Below are 17,294 nucleotides of genomic sequence, written 5' to 3'. Positions count from 1 at the left end.
AGACTCGATGGTGGTACCGTCGCATCCGGAATGTCCGCAAATGGGGATGCAGAGCTTGATTTCAAGTCTCTACCGCCATCCCTTCAAAAGTTATCCCCCGAAAACCCGTCGAGGTATGCACCAGAGTCCTCGAGGTTCTGGTTGACCCACTTCCCGACCTCGTAGAGACTCGATGGTGGTACCATTGGAACCGGAATGTCCGCAAATGGGGGTGCAGAGCTTGGTTTCAAGTCTCTATCACCATCCCTTGAAAAGTTATCCCCCGAAAACCTGATTGGCTAGTGAGCTAAATATGGTTAAAAAAAAAGACTAAAACAACAAATACGCGTAATAGTTTTTTTGTTTTGTTTTTTTTAAAAAGGTAATTGAGAAACATATGAATTAATAAATGTTTTAAATCTATTTCTACATTTTCATACACAAAGTCTGCACAGTGTGATTTCTCAGCACCTTTAAAATGTGTCTTTGTCCCTGCTTCCTTCGCTTACGGCCATACCACCCTGAACACGCCCGATCTCGTCCGATCTCGGAAGCTAAGCAGGGTCGGGCCTGGTTAGTACTTGGATGGGAGACCGCCTGGGAATACCAGGTGCTGTAAGCTTTTTCAAACAGCAGAGGGCGCTGCTGCCTCCTCAGTGGATGCAGATTTTTGTATGTCTCTGGACTCTCAAGTACATCAGTTATCAGCCTCACAAAACTATTCCTTATTTCAAGGAGAGAAGAGAATAAGTTGACTGTTCAGAATAATTCTGCTCTCATTAACTCTGGATGATTAGCTCCAAAAACAATAGTCTCTCACTCCCCAAAGACTGTGTGCGCTCATGTAAATACATATAGCATGTAGCTTGAGAAGTATATACGATACAGTCCATCAACAGAAACTATTCCAAAATTAACTACAGTTGTAGATCATTTAATAAAATTTTCCAAATACCCATCATTGATTAGATTTTTCTCTGCAACATGAATGTTATGTGTATCATTTGGAGGTGTAACTGCTGTCCTCAACTCACAGAAACTTTAAACATAGTCAAAGACATGGCCTATGATCTGCAGATTTATTTTTAAATTGCAGCTTTTAGAATAATGTCTATGACATGTTGGACAGCAGGTTTAAGGGTGCAGCAGCTCACTTACCGTAGATGTGGTGAGGTTCTGGTTGACCCACTTCCCGACCTCGTAGAGACTCGATGGTGGTACCGTTGGATCCGGAATGTCTGCAAATGGGGTGGGGGGGGGGACAGAGCTTGGTTTCAAGTCTCTACCACCTTCCCTTCAAAAGTTATCCCCCGAAAACGTGTCGAGGTATGCACCAGAGTCCTCGAGGTTCTGGTTGACCCACTTCCTGACGTCGTAGAGACTCGATGGTGGTACCATCGGAACCGGAATGTCCGCAAATGGGGGTGCAGAGCTTGGTTTCAAGTCTCTACCACCTTCCCTTCAAAAGTTATCCCCCGAAAACATGTCGAGGTATGATAATGACATGGTGGTAGGGTTATGACCTAAACACTGATGGCATCACAGAGCCCATGCTAGATCAAAGCACAGGGTCTGTGACGTCATCACATTCCCTTTGATGACATCACAGCCACCTAACATTCTGATGTGTTCACTTGTGTGTGTGTGTGTGTGTGTGTGTACAGACAAGTTATGGGGGTGCAGAGCCTGTAGAGACTCGATGGTGGTACCTTTCGATCCGGAATGTCCGAAAATGGGGGGCCAGAGCCTGGTTTCAAGTCTGTATCACTTTCCCTTCAAAAGTTAATCCACAAAAACCCATGGAGGTATGCACCAGAGTTCTGGTTGACCCACTTCCCGACCTCGTAGAGACTCGATGGTGGTACCGTCGCATCCGGAATGTCCGCAAATGGGGATGCAGAGCTTGATTTCAAGTCTCTACCGCCATCCCTTCAAAAGTTATCCCCCGAAAACCCGTCGAGGTATGCACCAGAGTCCTCGAGGTTCTGGTTGACCCACTTCCCGACCTCGTAGAGACTCGATGGTGGTACCATTGGAACCGGAATGTCCGCAAATGGGGGTGCAGAGCTTGGTTTCAAGTCTCTATCACCATCCCTTGAAAAGTTATCCCCCGAAAACCTGATTGGCTAGTGAGCTAAATATGGTTAAAAAAAAAGACTAAAACAACAAATACGCGTAATAGTTTTTTTGTTTTGTTTTTTTTAAAAAGGTAATTGAGAAACATATGAATTAATAAATGTTTTAAATCTATTTCTACATTTTCATACACAAAGTCTGCACAGTGTGATTTCTCAGCACCTTTAAAATGTGTCTTTGTCCCTGCTTCCTTCGCTTACGGCCATACCACCCTGAACACGCCCGATCTCGTCCGATCTCGGAAGCTAAGCAGGGTCGGGCCTGGTTAGTACTTGGATGGGAGACCGCCTGGGAATACCAGGTGCTGTAAGCTTTTTCAAACAGCAGAGGGCGCTGCTGCCTCCTCAGTGGATGCAGATTTTTGTATGTCTCTGGACTCTCAAGTACATCAGTTATCAGCCTCACAAAACTATTCCTTATTTCAAGGAGAGAAGAGAATAAGTTGACTGTTCAGAATAATTCTGCTCTCATTAACTCTGGATGATTAGCTCCAAAAACAATAGTCTCTCACTCCCCAAAGACTGTGTGCGCTCATGTAAATACATATAGCATGTAGCTTGAGAAGTATATACGATACAGTCCATCAACAGAAACTATTCCAAAATTAACTACAGTTGTAGATCATTTAATAAAATTTTCCAAATACCCATCATTGATTAGATTTTTCTCTGCAACATGAATGTTATGTGTATCATTTGGAGGTGTAACTGCTGTCCTCAACTCACAGAAACTTTAAACATAGTCAAAGACATGGCCTATGATCTGCAGATTTATTTTTAAATTGCAGCTTTTAGAATAATGTCTATGACATGTTGGACAGCAGGTTTAAGGGTGCAGCAGCTCACTTACCGTAGATGTGGTGAGGTTCTGGTTGACCCACTTCCCGACCTCGTAGAGACTCGATGGTGGTACCGTTGGATCCGGAATGTCAGCAAATGGGGTGGGGGGTGGGGGGGGGTGGGGGGTGGACAGAGCTTGGTTTCAAGTCTCTACCACCTTCCCTTCAAAAGTTATCCCCCGAAAACGTGTCGAGGTATGCACCAGAGTCCTCGAGGTTCTGGTTGACCCACTTCCTGACGTCGTAGAGACTCGATGGTGGTACCATCGGAACCGGAATGTCCGCAAATGGGGGTGCAGAGCTTGGTTTCAAGTCTCTACCACCTTCCCTTCAAAAGTTATCCCCCGAAAACATGTCGAGGTATGATAATGACATGGTGGTAGGGTTATGACCTAAACACTGATGGCATCACAGAGCCCATGCTAGATCAAAGCACAGGGTCTGTGACGTCATCACATTCCCTTTGATGACATCACAGCCACCTAACATTCTGATGTGTTCACTTGTGTGTGTGTGTGTGTGTGTGTGTGTGTGTGTACAGACAAGTTATGGGGGTGCAGAGCCTGTAGAGACTCGATGGTGGTACCTTTCGATCCGGAATGTCCGAAAATGGGGGGCCAGAGCCTGGTTTCAAGTCTGTATCACTTTCCCTTCAAAAGTTAATCCACAAAAACCCATGGAGGTATGCACCAGAGTTCTGGTTGACCCACTTCCCGACCTCGTAGAGACTCGATGGTGGTACCGTCGCATCCGGAATGTCCGCAAATGGGGATGCAGAGCTTGATTTCAAGTCTCTACCGCCATCCCTTCAAAAGTTATCCCCCGAAAACCCGTCGAGGTATGCACCAGAGTCCTCGAGGTTCTGGTTGACCCACTTCCCGACCTCGTAGAGACTCGATGGTGGTACCATTGGAACCGGAATGTCCGCAAATGGGGGTGCAGAGCTTGGTTTCAAGTCTCTATCACCATCCCTTGAAAAGTTATCCCCCGAAAACCTGATTGGCTAGTGAGCTAAATATGGTTAAAAAAAAAGACTAAAACAACAAATACGCGTAATAGTTTTTTTGTTTTGTTTTTTTTAAAAAGGTAATTGAGAAACATATGAATTAATAAATGTTTTAAATCTATTTCTACATTTTCATACACAAAGTCTGCACAGTGTGATTTCTCAGCACCTTTAAAATGTGTCTTTGTCCCTGTTTCCTTCGCTTACGGCCATACCACCCTGAACACGCCCGATCTCGTCCGATCTCGGAAGCTAAGCAGGGTCGGGCCTGGTTAGTACTTGGATGGGAGACCGCCTGGGAATACCAGGTGCTGTAAGCTTTTTCAAACAGCAGAGGGCGCTGCTGCCTCCTCAGTGGATGCAGATTTTTGTATGTCTCTGGACTCTCAATTACATCAGTTATCAGCCTCACAAAACTATTCCTTATTTCAAGGAGAGAAGAGAATAAGTTGACTGTTCAGAATAATTCTGCTCTCATTAACTCTGGATGATTAGCTCCAAAAACAATAGTCTCTCACTCCCCAAAGACTGTGTGCGCTCATGTAAATACATATAGCATGTAGCTTGAGAAGTATATACGATACAGTCCATCAACAGAAACTATTCCAAAATTAACTACAGTTGTAGATCATTTAATAAAATTTTCCAAATACCCATCATTGATTAGATTTTTCTCTGCAACATGAATGTTATGTGTATCATTTGGAGGTGTAACTGCTGTCCTCAACTCACAGAAACTTTAAACATAGTCAAAGACATGGCCTATGATCTGCAGATTTATTTTTAAATTGCAGCTTTTAGAATAATGTCTATGACATGTTGGACAGCAGGTTTAAGGGTGCAGCAGCTCACTTACCGTAGATGTGGTGAGGTTCTGGTTGACCCACTTCCCGACCTCGTAGAGACTCGATGGTGGTACCGTTGGATCCGGAATGTCTGCAAATGGGGTGGGGGGGGGGGGACAGAGCTTGGTTTCAAGTCTCTGCCACCTTCCCTTCAAAAGTTATCCCCCGAAAACGTGTCGAGGTATGCACCAGAGTCCTCGAGGTTCTGGTTGACCCACTTCCTGACGTCGTAGAGACTCGATGGTGGTACCATCGGAACCGGAATGTCCGCAAATGGGGGTGCAGAGCTTGGTTTCAAGTCTCTACCACCTTCCCTTCAAAAGTTATCCCCCGAAAACATGTCGAGGTATGATAATGACGTGGTAGGGTTATGACCTAAACACTGATGGCATCACAGAGCCCATGCTAGATCAAAGCACAGGGTCTGTGACGTCATCACATTCCCTTTGATGACATCACAGCCACCTAACATTCTGATGTGTTCACTTGTGTGTGTGTGTGTGTGTGTGTGTGTGTGTGTGTGTACAGACAAGTTATGGGGGTGCAGAGCCTGTAGAGACTCGATGGTGGTACCTTTCGATCCGGAATGTCCGAAAATGGGGGGCCAGAGCCTGGTTTCAAGTCTGTATCACTTTCCCTTCAAAAGTTAATCCACAAAAACCCATGGAGGTATGCACCAGAGTTCTGGTTGACCCACTTCCCGACCTCGTAGAGACTCGATGGTGGTACCGTCGCATCCGGAATGTCCGCAAATGGGGATGCAGAGCTTGATTTCAAGTCTCTACCGCCATCCCTTCAAAAGTTATCCCCCGAAAACCCGTCGAGGTATGCACCAGAGTCCTCGAGGTTCTGGTTGACCCACTTCCCGACCTCGTAGAGACTCGATGGTGGTACCATTGGAACCGGAATGTCCGCAAATGGGGGTGCAGAGCTTGGTTTCAAGTCTCTATCACCATCCCTTGAAAAGTTATCCCCCGAAAACCTGATTGGCTAGTGAGCTAAATATGGTTAAAAAAAAAGACTAAAACAACAAATACGCGTAATAGTTTTTTTGTTTTGTTTTTTTTAAAAAGGTAATTGAGAAACATATGAATTAATAAATGTTTTAAATCTATTTCTACATTTTCATACACAAAGTCTGCACAGTGTGATTTCTCAGCACCTTTAAAATGTGTCTTTGTCCCTGCTTCCTTCGCTTACGGCCATACCACCCTGAACACGCCCGATCTCGTCCGATCTCGGAAGCTAAGCAGGGTCGGGCCTGGTTAGTACTTGGATGGGAGACCGCCTGGGAATACCAGGTGCTGTAAGCTTTTTCAAACAGCAGAGGGCGCTGCTGCCTCCTCAGTGGATGCAGATTTTTGTATGTCTCTGGACTCTCAAGTACATCAGTTATCAGCCTCACAAAACTATTCCTTATTTCAAGGAGAGAAGAGAATAAGTTGACTGTTCAGAATAATTCTGCTCTCATTAACTCTGGATGATTAGCTCCAAAAACAATAGTCTCTCACTCCCCAAAGACTGTGTGCGCTCATGTAAATACATATAGCATGTAGCTTGAGAAGTATATACGATACAGTCCATCAACAGAAACTATTCCAAAATTAACTACAGTTGTAGATCATTTAATAAAATTTTCCAAATACCCATCATTGATTAGATTTTTCTCTGCAACATGAATGTTATGTGTATCATTTGGAGGTGTAACTGCTGTCCTCAACTCACAGAAACTTTAAACATAGTCAAAGACATGGCCTATGATCTGCAGATTTATTTTTAAATTGCAGCTTTTAGAATAATGTCTATGACATGTTGGACAGCAGGTTTAAGGGTGCAGCAGCTCACTTACCGTAGATGTGGTGAGGTTCTGGTTGACCCACTTCCCGACCTCGTAGAGACTCGATGGTGGTACCGTTGGATCCGGAATGTCTGCAAATGGGGTGGGGGGTGGGGGGTGGACAGAGCTTGGTTTCAAGTCTCTACCACCTTCCCTTCAAAAGTTATCCCCCGAAAACGTGTCGAGGTATGCACCAGAGTCCTCGAGGTTCTGGTTGACCCACTTGCTGACGTCGTAGAGACTCGATGGTGGTACCATCGGAACCGGAATGTCCGCAAATGGGGGTGCAGAGCTTGGTTTCAAGTCTCTACCACCTTCCCTTCAAAAGTTATCCCCCGAAAACATGTCGAGGTATGATAATGACATGGTGGTAGGGTTATGACCTAAACACTGATGGCATCACAGAGCCCATGCTAGATCAAAGCACAGGGTCTGTGACGTCATCACATTCCCTTTGATGACATCACAGCCACCTAACATTCTGATGTGTTCACTTGTGTGTGTGTGTGTGGTGTGTGTGTGTGTGTGTGTGTACAGACAAGTTATGGGGGTGCAGAGCCTGTAGAGACTCGATGGTGGTACCTTTCGATCCGGAATGTCCGAAAATGGGGGGCCAGAGCCTGGTTTCAAGTCTGTATCACTTTCCCTTCAAAAGTTAATCCACAAAAACCCATGGAGGTATGCACCAGAGTTCTGGTTGACCCACTTCCCGACCTCGTAGAGACTCGATGGTGGTACCGTCGCATCCGGAATGTCCGCAAATGGGGATGCAGAGCTTGATTTCAAGTCTCTACCGCCATCCCTTCAAAAGTTATCCCCCGAAAACCCGTCGAGGTATGCACCAGAGTCCTCGAGGTTCTGGTTGACCCACTTCCCGACCTCGTAGAGACTCGATGGTGGTACCATTGGAACCGGAATGTCCGCAAATGGGGGTGCAGAGCTTGGTTTCAAGTCTCTATCACCATCCCTTGAAAAGTTATCCCCCGAAAACCTGATTGGCTAGTGAGCTAAATATGGTTAAAAAAAAAGACTAAAACAACAAATACGCGTAATAGTTTTTTTGTTTTGTTTTTTTTAAAAAGGTAATTGAGAAACATATGAATTAATAAATGTTTTAAATCTATTTCTACATTTTCATACACAAAGTCTGCACAGTGTGATTTCTCAGCACCTTTAAAATGTGTCTTTGTCCCTGCTTCCTTCGCTTACGGCCATACCACCCTGAACACGCCCGATCTCGTCCGATCTCGGAAGCTAAGCAGGGTCGGGCCTGGTTAGTACTTGGATGGGAGACCGCCTGGGAATACCAGGTGCTGTAAGCTTTTTCAAACAGCAGAGGGCGCTGCTGCCTCCTCAGTGGATGCAGATTTTTGTATGTCTCTGGACTCTCAAGTACATCAGTTATCAGCCTCACAAAACTATTCCTTATTTCAAGGAGAGAAGAGAATAAGTTGACTGTTCAGAATAATTCTGCTCTCATTAACTCTGGATGATTAGCTCCAAAAACAATAGTCTCTCACTCCCCAAAGACTGTGTGCGCTCATGTAAATACATATAGCATGTAGCTTGAGAAGTATATACGATACAGTCCATCAACAGAAACTATTCCAAAATTAACTACAGTTGTAGATCATTTAATAAAATTTTCCAAATACCCATCATTGATTAGATTTTTCTCTGCAACATGAATGTTATGTGTATCATTTGGAGGTGTAACTGCTGTCCTCAACTCACAGAAACTTTAAACATAGTCAAAGACATGGCCTATGATCTGCAGATTTATTTTTAAATTGCAGCTTTTAGAATAATGTCTATGACATGTTGGACAGCAGGTTTAAGGGTGCAGCAGCTCACTTACCGTAGATGTGGTGAGGTTCTGGTTGACCCACTTCCCGACCTCGTAGAGACTCGATGGTGGTACCGTTGGATCCGGAATGTCTGCAAATGGGGTGGGGGGTGGGGGGTGGACAGAGCTTGGTTTCAAGTCTCTACCACCTTCCCTTCAAAAGTTATCCCCCGAAAACGTGTCGAGGTATGCACCAGAGTCCTCGAGGTTCTGGTTGACCCACTTGCTGACGTCGTAGAGACTCGATGGTGGTACCATCGGAACCGGAATGTCCGCAAATGGGGGTGCAGAGCTTGGTTTCAAGTCTCTACCACCTTCCCTTCAAAAGTTATCCCCCGAAAACATGTCGAGGTATGATAATGACATGGTGGTAGGGTTATGACCTAAACACTGATGGCATCACAGAGCCCATGCTAGATCAAAGCACAGGGTCTGTGACGTCATCACATTCCCTTTGATGACATCACAGCCACCTAACATTCTGATGTGTTCACTTGTGTGTGTGTGTGTGTGTGTGTGTGTGTGTGTGTGTGTGTGTGTGTACAGACAAGTTATGGGGGTGCAGAGCCTGTAGAGACTCGATGGTGGTACCTTTCGATCCGGAATGTCCGAAAATGGGGGGCCAGAGCCTGGTTTCAAGTCTGTATCACTTTCCCTTCAAAAGTTAATCCACAAAAACCCATGGAGGTATGCACCAGAGTTCTGGTTGACCCACTTCCCGACCTCGTAGAGACTCGATGGTGGTACCGTCGCATCCGGAATGTCCGCAAATGGGGATGCAGAGCTTGATTTCAAGTCTCTACCGCCATCCCTTCAAAAGTTATCCCCCGAAAACCCGTCGAGGTATGCACCAGAGTCCTCGAGGTTCTGGTTGACCCACTTCCCGACCTCGTAGAGACTCGATGGTGGTACCATTGGAACCGGAATGTCCGCAAATGGGGGTGCAGAGCTTGGTTTCAAGTCTCTATCACCATCCCTTGAAAAGTTATCCCCCGAAAACCTGATTGGCTAGTGAGCTAAATATGGTTAAAAAAAAAGACTAAAACAACAAATACGCGTAATGGTTTTTTTGTTTTGTTTTTTTTTAAAAAGGTAATTGAGAAACATATGAATTAATAAATGTTTTAAATCTATTTCTACATTTTCATACACAAAGTCTGCACAGTGTGATTTCTCAGCACCTTTAAAATGTGTCTTTGTCCCTGCTTCCTTCGCTTACGGCCATACCACCCTGAACACGCCCGATCTCGTCCGATCTCGGAAGCTAAGCAGGGTCGGGCCTGGTTAGTACTTGGATGGGAGACCGCCTGGGAATACCAGGTGCTGTAAGCTTTTTCAAACAGCAGAGGGCGCTGCTGCCTCCTCAGTGGATGCAGATTTTTGTATGTCTCTGGACTCTCAAGTACATCAGTTATCAGCCTCACAAAACTATTCCTTATTTCAAGGAGAGAAGAGAATAAGTTGACTGTTCAGAATAATTCTGCTCTCATTAACTCTGGATGATTAGCTCCAAAAACAATAGTCTCTCACTCCCCAAAGACTGTGTGCGCTCATGTAAATACATATAGCATGTAGCTTGAGAAGTATATACGATACAGTCCATCAACAGAAACTATTCCAAAATTAACTACAGTTGTAGATCATTTAATAAAATTTTCCAAATACCCATCATTGATTAGATTTTTCTCTGCAACATGAATGTTATGTGTATCATTTGGAGGTGTAACTGCTGTCCTCAACTCACAGAAACTTTAAACATAGTCAAAGACATGGCCTATGATCTGCAGATTTATTTTTAAATTGCAGCTTTTAGAATAATGTCTATGACATGTTGGACAGCAGGTTTAAGGGTGCAGCAGCTCACTTACCGTAGATGTGGTGAGGTTCTGGTTGACCCACTTCCCGACCTCGTAGAGACTCGATGGTGGTACCGTTGGATCCGGAATGTCTGCAAATGGGGTGGGGGGGGGGGGGACAGAGCTTGGTTTCAAGTCTCTACCACCTTCCCTTCAAAAGTTATCCCCCGAAAACGTGTCGAGGTATGCACCAGAGTCCTCGAGGTTCTGGTTGACCCACTTCCTGACGTCGTAGAGACTCGATGGTGGTACCATCGGAACCGGAATGTCCGCAAATGGGGGTGCAGAGCTTGGTTTCAAGTCTCTACCACCTTCCCTTCAAAAGTTATCCCCCGAAAACATGTCGAGGTATGATAATGACATGGTGGTAGGGTTATGACCTAAACACTGATGGCATCACAGAGCCCATGCTAGATCAAAGCACAGGGTCTGTGACGTCATCACATTCCCTTTGATGACATCACAGCCACCTAACATTCTGATGTGTTCACTTGTGTGTGTGTGTGTGTGTGTGTGTGTGTGTGGTGTGTGTGTGTGTGTGTGTGTACAGACAAGTTATGGGGGTGCAGAGCCTGTAGAGACTCGATGGTGGTACCTTTCGATCCGGAATGTCCGAAAATGGGGGGCCAGAGCCTGGTTTCAAGTCTGTATCACTTTCCCTTCAAAAGTTAATCCACAAAAACCCATGGAGGTATGCACCAGAGTTCTGGTTGACCCACTTCCCGACCTCGTAGAGACTCGATGGTGGTACCGTCGCATCCGGAATGTCCGCAAATGGGGATGCAGAGCTTGATTTCAAGTCTCTACCGCCATCCCTTCAAAAGTTATCCCCCGAAAACCCGTCGAGGTATGCACCAGAGTCCTCGAGGTTCTGGTTGACCCACTTCCCGACCTCGTAGAGACTCGATGGTGGTACCATTGGAACCGGAATGTCCGCAAATGGGGGTGCAGAGCTTGGTTTCAAGTCTCTATCACCATCCCTTGAAAAGTTATCCCCCGAAAACCTGATTGGCTAGTGAGCTAAATATGGTTAAAAAAAAAGACTAAAACAACAAATACGCGTAATAGTTTTTTTGTTTTGTTTTTTTTAAAAAGGTAATTGAGAAACATATGAATTAATAAATGTTTTAAATCTATTTCTACATTTTCATACACAAAGTCTGCACAGTGTGATTTCTCAGCACCTTTAAAATGTGTCTTTGTCCCTGCTTCCTTCGCTTACGGCCATACCACCCTGAACACGCCCGATCTCGTCCGATCTCGGAAGCTAAGCAGGGTCGGGCCTGGTTAGTACTTGGATGGGAGACCGCCTGGGAATACCAGGTGCTGTAAGCTTTTTCAAACAGCAGAGGGCGCTGCTGCCTCCTCAGTGGATGCAGATTTTTGTATGTCTCTGGACTCTCAAGTACATCAGTTATCAGCCTCACAAAACTATTCCTTATTTCAAGGAGAGAAGAGAATAAGTTGACTGTTCAGAATAATTCTGCTCTCATTAACTCTGGATGATTAGCTCCAAAAACAATAGTCTCTCACTCCCCAAAGACTGTGTGCGCTCATGTAAATACATATAGCATGTAGCTTGAGAAGTATATACGATACAGTCCATCAACAGAAACTATTCCAAAATTAACTACAGTTGTAGATCATTTAATAAAATTTTCCAAATACCCATCATTGATTAGATTTTTCTCTGCAACATGAATGTTATGTGTATCATTTGGAGGTGTAACTGCTGTCCTCAACTCACAGAAACTTTAAACATAGTCAAAGACATGGCCTATGATCTGCAGATTTATTTTTAAATTGCAGCTTTTAGAATAATGTCTATGACATGTTGGACAGCAGGTTTAAGGGTGCAGCAGCTCACTTACCGTAGATGTGGTGAGGTTCTGGTTGACCCACTTCCCGACCTCGTAGAGACTCGATGGTGGTACCGTTGGATCCGGAATGTCTGCAAATGGGGTGGGGGGTGGGGGGGGGTGGGGGGTGGACAGAGCTTGGTTTCAAGTCTCTACCACCTTCCCTTCAAAAGTTATCCCCCGAAAACGTGTCGAGGTATGCACCAGAGTCCTCGAGGTTCTGGTTGACCCACTTCCTGACGTCGTAGAGACTCGATGGTGGTACCATCGGAACCGGAATGTCCGCAAATGGGGGTGCAGAGCTTGGTTTCAAGTCTCTACCACCTTCCCTTCAAAAGTTATCCCCCGAAAACATGTCGAGGTATGATAATGACATGGTGGTAGGGTTATGACCTAAACACTGATGGCATCACAGAGCCCATGCTAGATCAAAGCACAGGGTCTGTGACGTCATCACATTCCCTTTGATGACATCACAGCCACCTAACATTCTGATGTGTTCACTTGTGTGTGTGTGTGTGTGTGTGTGTGTGTGTGTGTGTACAGACAAGTTATGGGGGTGCAGAGCCTGTAGAGACTCGATGGTGGTACCTTTCGATCCGGAATGTCCGAAAATGGGGGGCCAGAGCCTGGTTTCAAGTCTGTATCACTTTCCCTTCAAAAGTTAATCCACAAAAACCCATGGAGGTATGCACCAGAGTTCTGGTTGACCCACTTCCCGACCTCGTAGAGACTCGATGGTGGTACCGTCGCATCCGGAATGTCCGCAAATGGGGATGCAGAGCTTGATTTCAAGTCTCTACCGCCATCCCTTCAAAAGTTATCCCCCGAAAACCCGTCGAGGTATGCACCAGAGTCCTCGAGGTTCTGGTTGACCCACTTCCCGACCTCGTAGAGACTCGATGGTGGTACCATTGGAACCGGAATGTCCGCAAATGGGGGTGCAGAGCTTGGTTTCAAGTCTCTATCACCATCCCTTGAAAAGTTATCCCCCGAAAACCTGATTGGCTAGTGAGCTAAATATGGTTAAAAAAAAAGACTAAAACAACAAATACGCGTAATAGTTTTTTTGTTTTGTTTTTTTTAAAAAGGTAATTGAGAAACATATGAATTAATAAATGTTTTAAATCTATTTCTACATTTTCATACACAAAGTCTGCACAGTGTGATTTCTCAGCACCTTTAAAATGTGTCTTTGTCCCTGCTTCCTTCGCTTACGGCCATACCACCCTGAACACGCCCGATCTCGTCCGATCTCGGAAGCTAAGCAGGGTCGGGCCTGGTTAGTACTTGGATGGGAGACCGCCTGGGAATACCAGGTGCTGTAAGCTTTTTCAAACAGCAGAGGGCGCTGCTGCCTCCTCAGTGGATGCAGATTTTTGTATGTCTCTGGACTCTCAATTACATCAGTTATCAGCCTCACAAAACTATTCCTTATTTCAAGGAGAGAAGAGAATAAGTTGACTGTTCAGAATAATTCTGCTCTCATTAACTCTGGATGATTAGCTCCAAAAACAATAGTCTCTCACTCCCCAAAGACTGTGTGCGCTCATGTAAATACATATAGCATGTAGCTTGAGAAGTATATACGATACAGTCCATCAACAGAAACTATTCCAAAATTAACTACAGTTGTAGATCATTTAATAAAATTTTCCAAATACCCATCATTGATTAGATTTTTCTCTGCAACATGAATGTTATGTGTATCATTTGGAGGTGTAACTGCTGTCCTCAACTCACAGAAACTTTAAACATAGTCAAAGACATGGCCTATGATCTGCAGATTTATTTTTAAATTGCAGCTTTTAGAATAATGTCTATGACATGTTGGACAGCAGGTTTAAGGGTGCAGCAGCTCACTTACCGTAGATGTGGTGAGGTTCTGGTTGACCCACTTCCCGACCTCGTAGAGACTCGATGGTGGTACCGTTGGATCCGGAATGTCTGCAAATGGGGTGGGGGGGGGGGGGGACAGAGCTTGGTTTCAAGTCTCTGCCACCTTCCCTTCAAAAGTTATCCCCCGAAAACGTGTCGAGGTATGCACCAGAGTCCTCGAGGTTCTGGTTGACCCACTTCCTGACGTCGTAGAGACTCGATGGTGGTACCATCGGAACCGGAATGTCCGCAAATGGGGGTGCAGAGCTTGGTTTCAAGTCTCTACCACCTTCCCTTCAAAAGTTATCCCCCGAAAACATGTCGAGGTATGATAATGACATGGTGGTAGGGTTATGACCTAAACACTGATGGCATCACAGAGCCCATGCTAGATCAAAGCACAGGGTCTGTGACGTCATCACATTCCCTTTGATGACATCACAGCCACCTAACATTCTGATGTGTTCACTTGTGTGTGTGTGTGTGTGTGTGTGTGTGTGTGTACAGACAAGTTATGGGGGTGCAGAGCCTGTAGAGACTCGATGGTGGTACCTTTCGATCCGGAATGTCCGAAAATGGGGGGCCAGAGCCTGGTTTCAAGTCTGTATCACTTTCCCTTCAAAAGTTAATCCACAAAAACCCATGGAGGTATGCACCAGAGTTCTGGTTGACCCACTTCCCGACCTCGTAGAGACTCGATGGTGGTACCGTCGCATCCGGAATGTCCGCAAATGGGGATGCAGAGCTTGATTTCAAGTCTCTACCGCCATCCCTTCAAAAGTTATCCCCCGAAAACCCGTCGAGGTATGCACCAGAGTCCTCGAGGTTCTGGTTGACCCACTTCCCGACCTCGTAGAGACTCGATGGTGGTACCATTGGAACCGGAATGTCCGCAAATGGGGGTGCAGAGCTTGGTTTCAAGTCTCTATCACCATCCCTTGAAAAGTTATCCCCCGAAAACCTGATTGGCTAGTGAGCTAAATATGGTTAAAAAAAAAGACTAAAACAACAAATACGCGTAATAGTTTTTTTGTTTTGTTTTTTTTAAAAAGGTAATTGAGAAACATATGAATTAATAAATGTTTTAAATCTATTTCTACATTTTCATACACAAAGTCTGCACAGTGTGATTTCTCAGCACCTTTAAAATGTGTCTTTGTCCCTGCTTCCTTCGCTTACGGCCATACCACCCTGAACACGCCCGATCTCGTCCGATCTCGGAAGCTAAGCAGGGTCGGGCCTGGTTAGTACTTGGATGGGAGACCGCCTGGGAATACCAGGTGCTGTAAGCTTTTTCAAACAGCAGAGGGCGCTGCTGCCTCCTCAGTGGATGCAGATTTTTGTATGTCTCTGGACTCTCAAGTACATCAGTTATCAGCCTCACAAAACTATTCCTTATTTCAAGGAGAGAAGAGAATAAGTTGACTGTTCAGAATAATTCTGCTCTCATTAACTCTGGATGATTAGCTCCAAAAACAATAGTCTCTCACTCCCCAAAGACTGTGTGCGCTCATGTAAATACATATAGCATGTAGCTTGAGAAGTATATACGATACAGTCCATCAACAGAAACTATTCCAAAATTAACTACAGTTGTAGATCATTTAATAAAATTTTCCAAATACCCATCATTGATTAGATTTTTCTCTGCAACATGAATGTTATGTGTATCATTTGGAGGTGTAACTGCTGTCCTCAACTCACAGAAACTTTAAACATAGTCAAAGACATGGCCTATGATCTGCAGATTTATTTTTAAATTGCAGCTTTTAGAATAATGTCTATGACATGTTGGACAGCAGGTTTAAGGGTGCAGCAGCTCACTTACCGTAGATGTGGTGAGGTTCTGGTTGACCCACTTCCCGACCTCGTAGAGACTCGATGGTGGTACCGTTGGATCCGGAATGTCTGCAAATGGGGTGGGGGGGGGGACAGAGCTTGGTTTCAAGTCTCTACCACCTTCCCTTCAAAAGTTATCCCCCGAAAACGTGTCGAGGTATGCACCAGAGTCCTCGAGGTTCTGGTTGACCCACTTCCTGACGTCGTAGAGACTCGATGGTGGTACCATCGGAACCGGAATGTCCGCAAATGGGGGTGCAGAGCTTGGTTTCAAGTCTCTACCACCTTCCCTTCAAAAGTTATCCCCCGAAAACATGTCGAGGTATGATAATGACATGGTGGTAGGGTTATGACCTAAACACTGATGGCATCACAGAGCCCATGCTAGATCAAAGCACAGGGTCTGTGACGTCATCACATTCCCTTTGATGACATCACAGCCACCTAACATTCTGATGTGTTCACTTGTGTGTGTGTGTGTGTGTGTGTGTGTGTGTGTGTACAGACAAGTTATGGGGGTGCAGAGCCTGTAGAGACTCGATGGTGGTACCTTTCGATCCGGAATGTCCGAAAATGGGGGGCCAGAGCCTGGTTTCAAGTCTGTATCACTTTCCCTTCAAAAGTTAATCCACAAAAACCCATGGAGGTATGCACCAGAGTTCTGGTTGACCCACTTCCCGACCTCGTAGAGACTCGATGGTGGTACCGTCGCATCCGGAATGTCCGCAAATGGGGATGCAGAGCGTGATTTCAAGTCTCTACCGCCATCCCTTCAAAAGTTATCCCCCGAAAACCCGTCGAGGTATGCACCAGAGTCCTCGAGGTTCTGGTTGACCCACTTCCCGACCTCGTAGAGACTCGATGGTGGTACCATTGGAACCGGAATGTCCGCAAATGGGGGTGCAGAGCTTGGTTTCAAGTCTCTATCACCATCCCTTGAAAAGTTATCCCCCGAAAACCTGATTGGCTAGTGAGCTAAATATGGTTAAAAAAAAAGACTAAAACAACAAATACGCGTAATAGTTTTTTTGTTTTGTTTTTTTTAAAAAGGTAATTGAGAAACATATGAATTAATAAATGTTTTAAATCTATTTCTACATTTTCATACACAAAGTCTGCACAGTGTGATTTCTCAGCACCTTTAAAATGTGTCTTTGTCCCTGCTTCCTTCGCTTACGGCCATACCACCCTGAACACGCCCGATCTCGTCCGATCTCGGAAGCTAAGCAGGGTCGGGCCTGGTTAGTACTTGGATGGGAGACCGCCTGGGAATACCAGGTGCTGTAAGCTTTTTCAAACAGCAGAGGGCGCTGCTGCCTCCTCAGTGGATGCAGATTTTTGTATGTCTCTGGACTCTCAAGTACATCAGTTATCA

At 45.2% G+C, this 17,294-nt stretch overlaps 10 non-coding genes across 10 annotated transcripts; all 10 read left to right on the top strand.

Moving 5' to 3' along the window:
- The first annotated feature begins 482 nt into the window (after nt 1-482).
- On the top strand, nt 483-601 carry LOC146310199 (5S ribosomal RNA). The gene has a single exon (XR_014772569.1). It is a non-coding gene; the product is annotated as a 5S ribosomal RNA (ribosomal RNA).
- A 1,708-nt stretch (nt 602-2,309) lies between these two features.
- On the top strand, nt 2,310-2,428 carry LOC146310198 (5S ribosomal RNA). The gene has a single exon (XR_014772568.1). It is a non-coding gene; the product is annotated as a 5S ribosomal RNA (ribosomal RNA).
- A 1,732-nt stretch (nt 2,429-4,160) lies between these two features.
- On the top strand, nt 4,161-4,279 carry LOC146310197 (5S ribosomal RNA). The gene has a single exon (XR_014772567.1). It is a non-coding gene; the product is annotated as a 5S ribosomal RNA (ribosomal RNA).
- Nucleotides 4,280-5,998: 1,719 nt separating this feature from the next.
- LOC146310196 (5S ribosomal RNA) lies at nt 5,999-6,117 on the top strand. The gene has a single exon (XR_014772565.1). It is a non-coding gene; the product is annotated as a 5S ribosomal RNA (ribosomal RNA).
- Nucleotides 6,118-7,844: 1,727 nt separating this feature from the next.
- On the top strand, nt 7,845-7,963 carry LOC146310195 (5S ribosomal RNA). Its single transcript, XR_014772564.1, has one exon. It is a non-coding gene; the product is annotated as a 5S ribosomal RNA (ribosomal RNA).
- Nucleotides 7,964-9,700: 1,737 nt separating this feature from the next.
- Nucleotides 9,701-9,819, top strand: LOC146310194 (5S ribosomal RNA). Its single transcript, XR_014772563.1, has one exon. It is a non-coding gene; the product is annotated as a 5S ribosomal RNA (ribosomal RNA).
- Nucleotides 9,820-11,559: 1,740 nt separating this feature from the next.
- On the top strand, nt 11,560-11,678 carry LOC146310193 (5S ribosomal RNA). Its single transcript, XR_014772562.1, has one exon. It is a non-coding gene; the product is annotated as a 5S ribosomal RNA (ribosomal RNA).
- A 1,736-nt stretch (nt 11,679-13,414) lies between these two features.
- LOC146310192 (5S ribosomal RNA) lies at nt 13,415-13,533 on the top strand. The gene has a single exon (XR_014772561.1). It is a non-coding gene; the product is annotated as a 5S ribosomal RNA (ribosomal RNA).
- Nucleotides 13,534-15,253: 1,720 nt separating this feature from the next.
- On the top strand, nt 15,254-15,372 carry LOC146310191 (5S ribosomal RNA). Its single transcript, XR_014772560.1, has one exon. It is a non-coding gene; the product is annotated as a 5S ribosomal RNA (ribosomal RNA).
- A 1,718-nt stretch (nt 15,373-17,090) lies between these two features.
- On the top strand, nt 17,091-17,209 carry LOC146310190 (5S ribosomal RNA). The gene has a single exon (XR_014772559.1). It is a non-coding gene; the product is annotated as a 5S ribosomal RNA (ribosomal RNA).
- Nucleotides 17,210-17,294: the final 85 nt, after the last annotated feature.

The sequence above is a fragment of the Lutjanus erythropterus genome, chromosome 19 (assembly GCF_056507025.1).
Source record: "Lutjanus erythropterus isolate fLutEry1 chromosome 19, fLutEry1.hap2, whole genome shotgun sequence".
In the NCBI taxonomy this organism is placed as follows: Eukaryota; Metazoa; Chordata; class Actinopteri; order Lutjaniformes; family Lutjanidae; genus Lutjanus; species Lutjanus erythropterus.
This window is presented reverse-complemented; position numbering and strand designations above follow the sequence as displayed.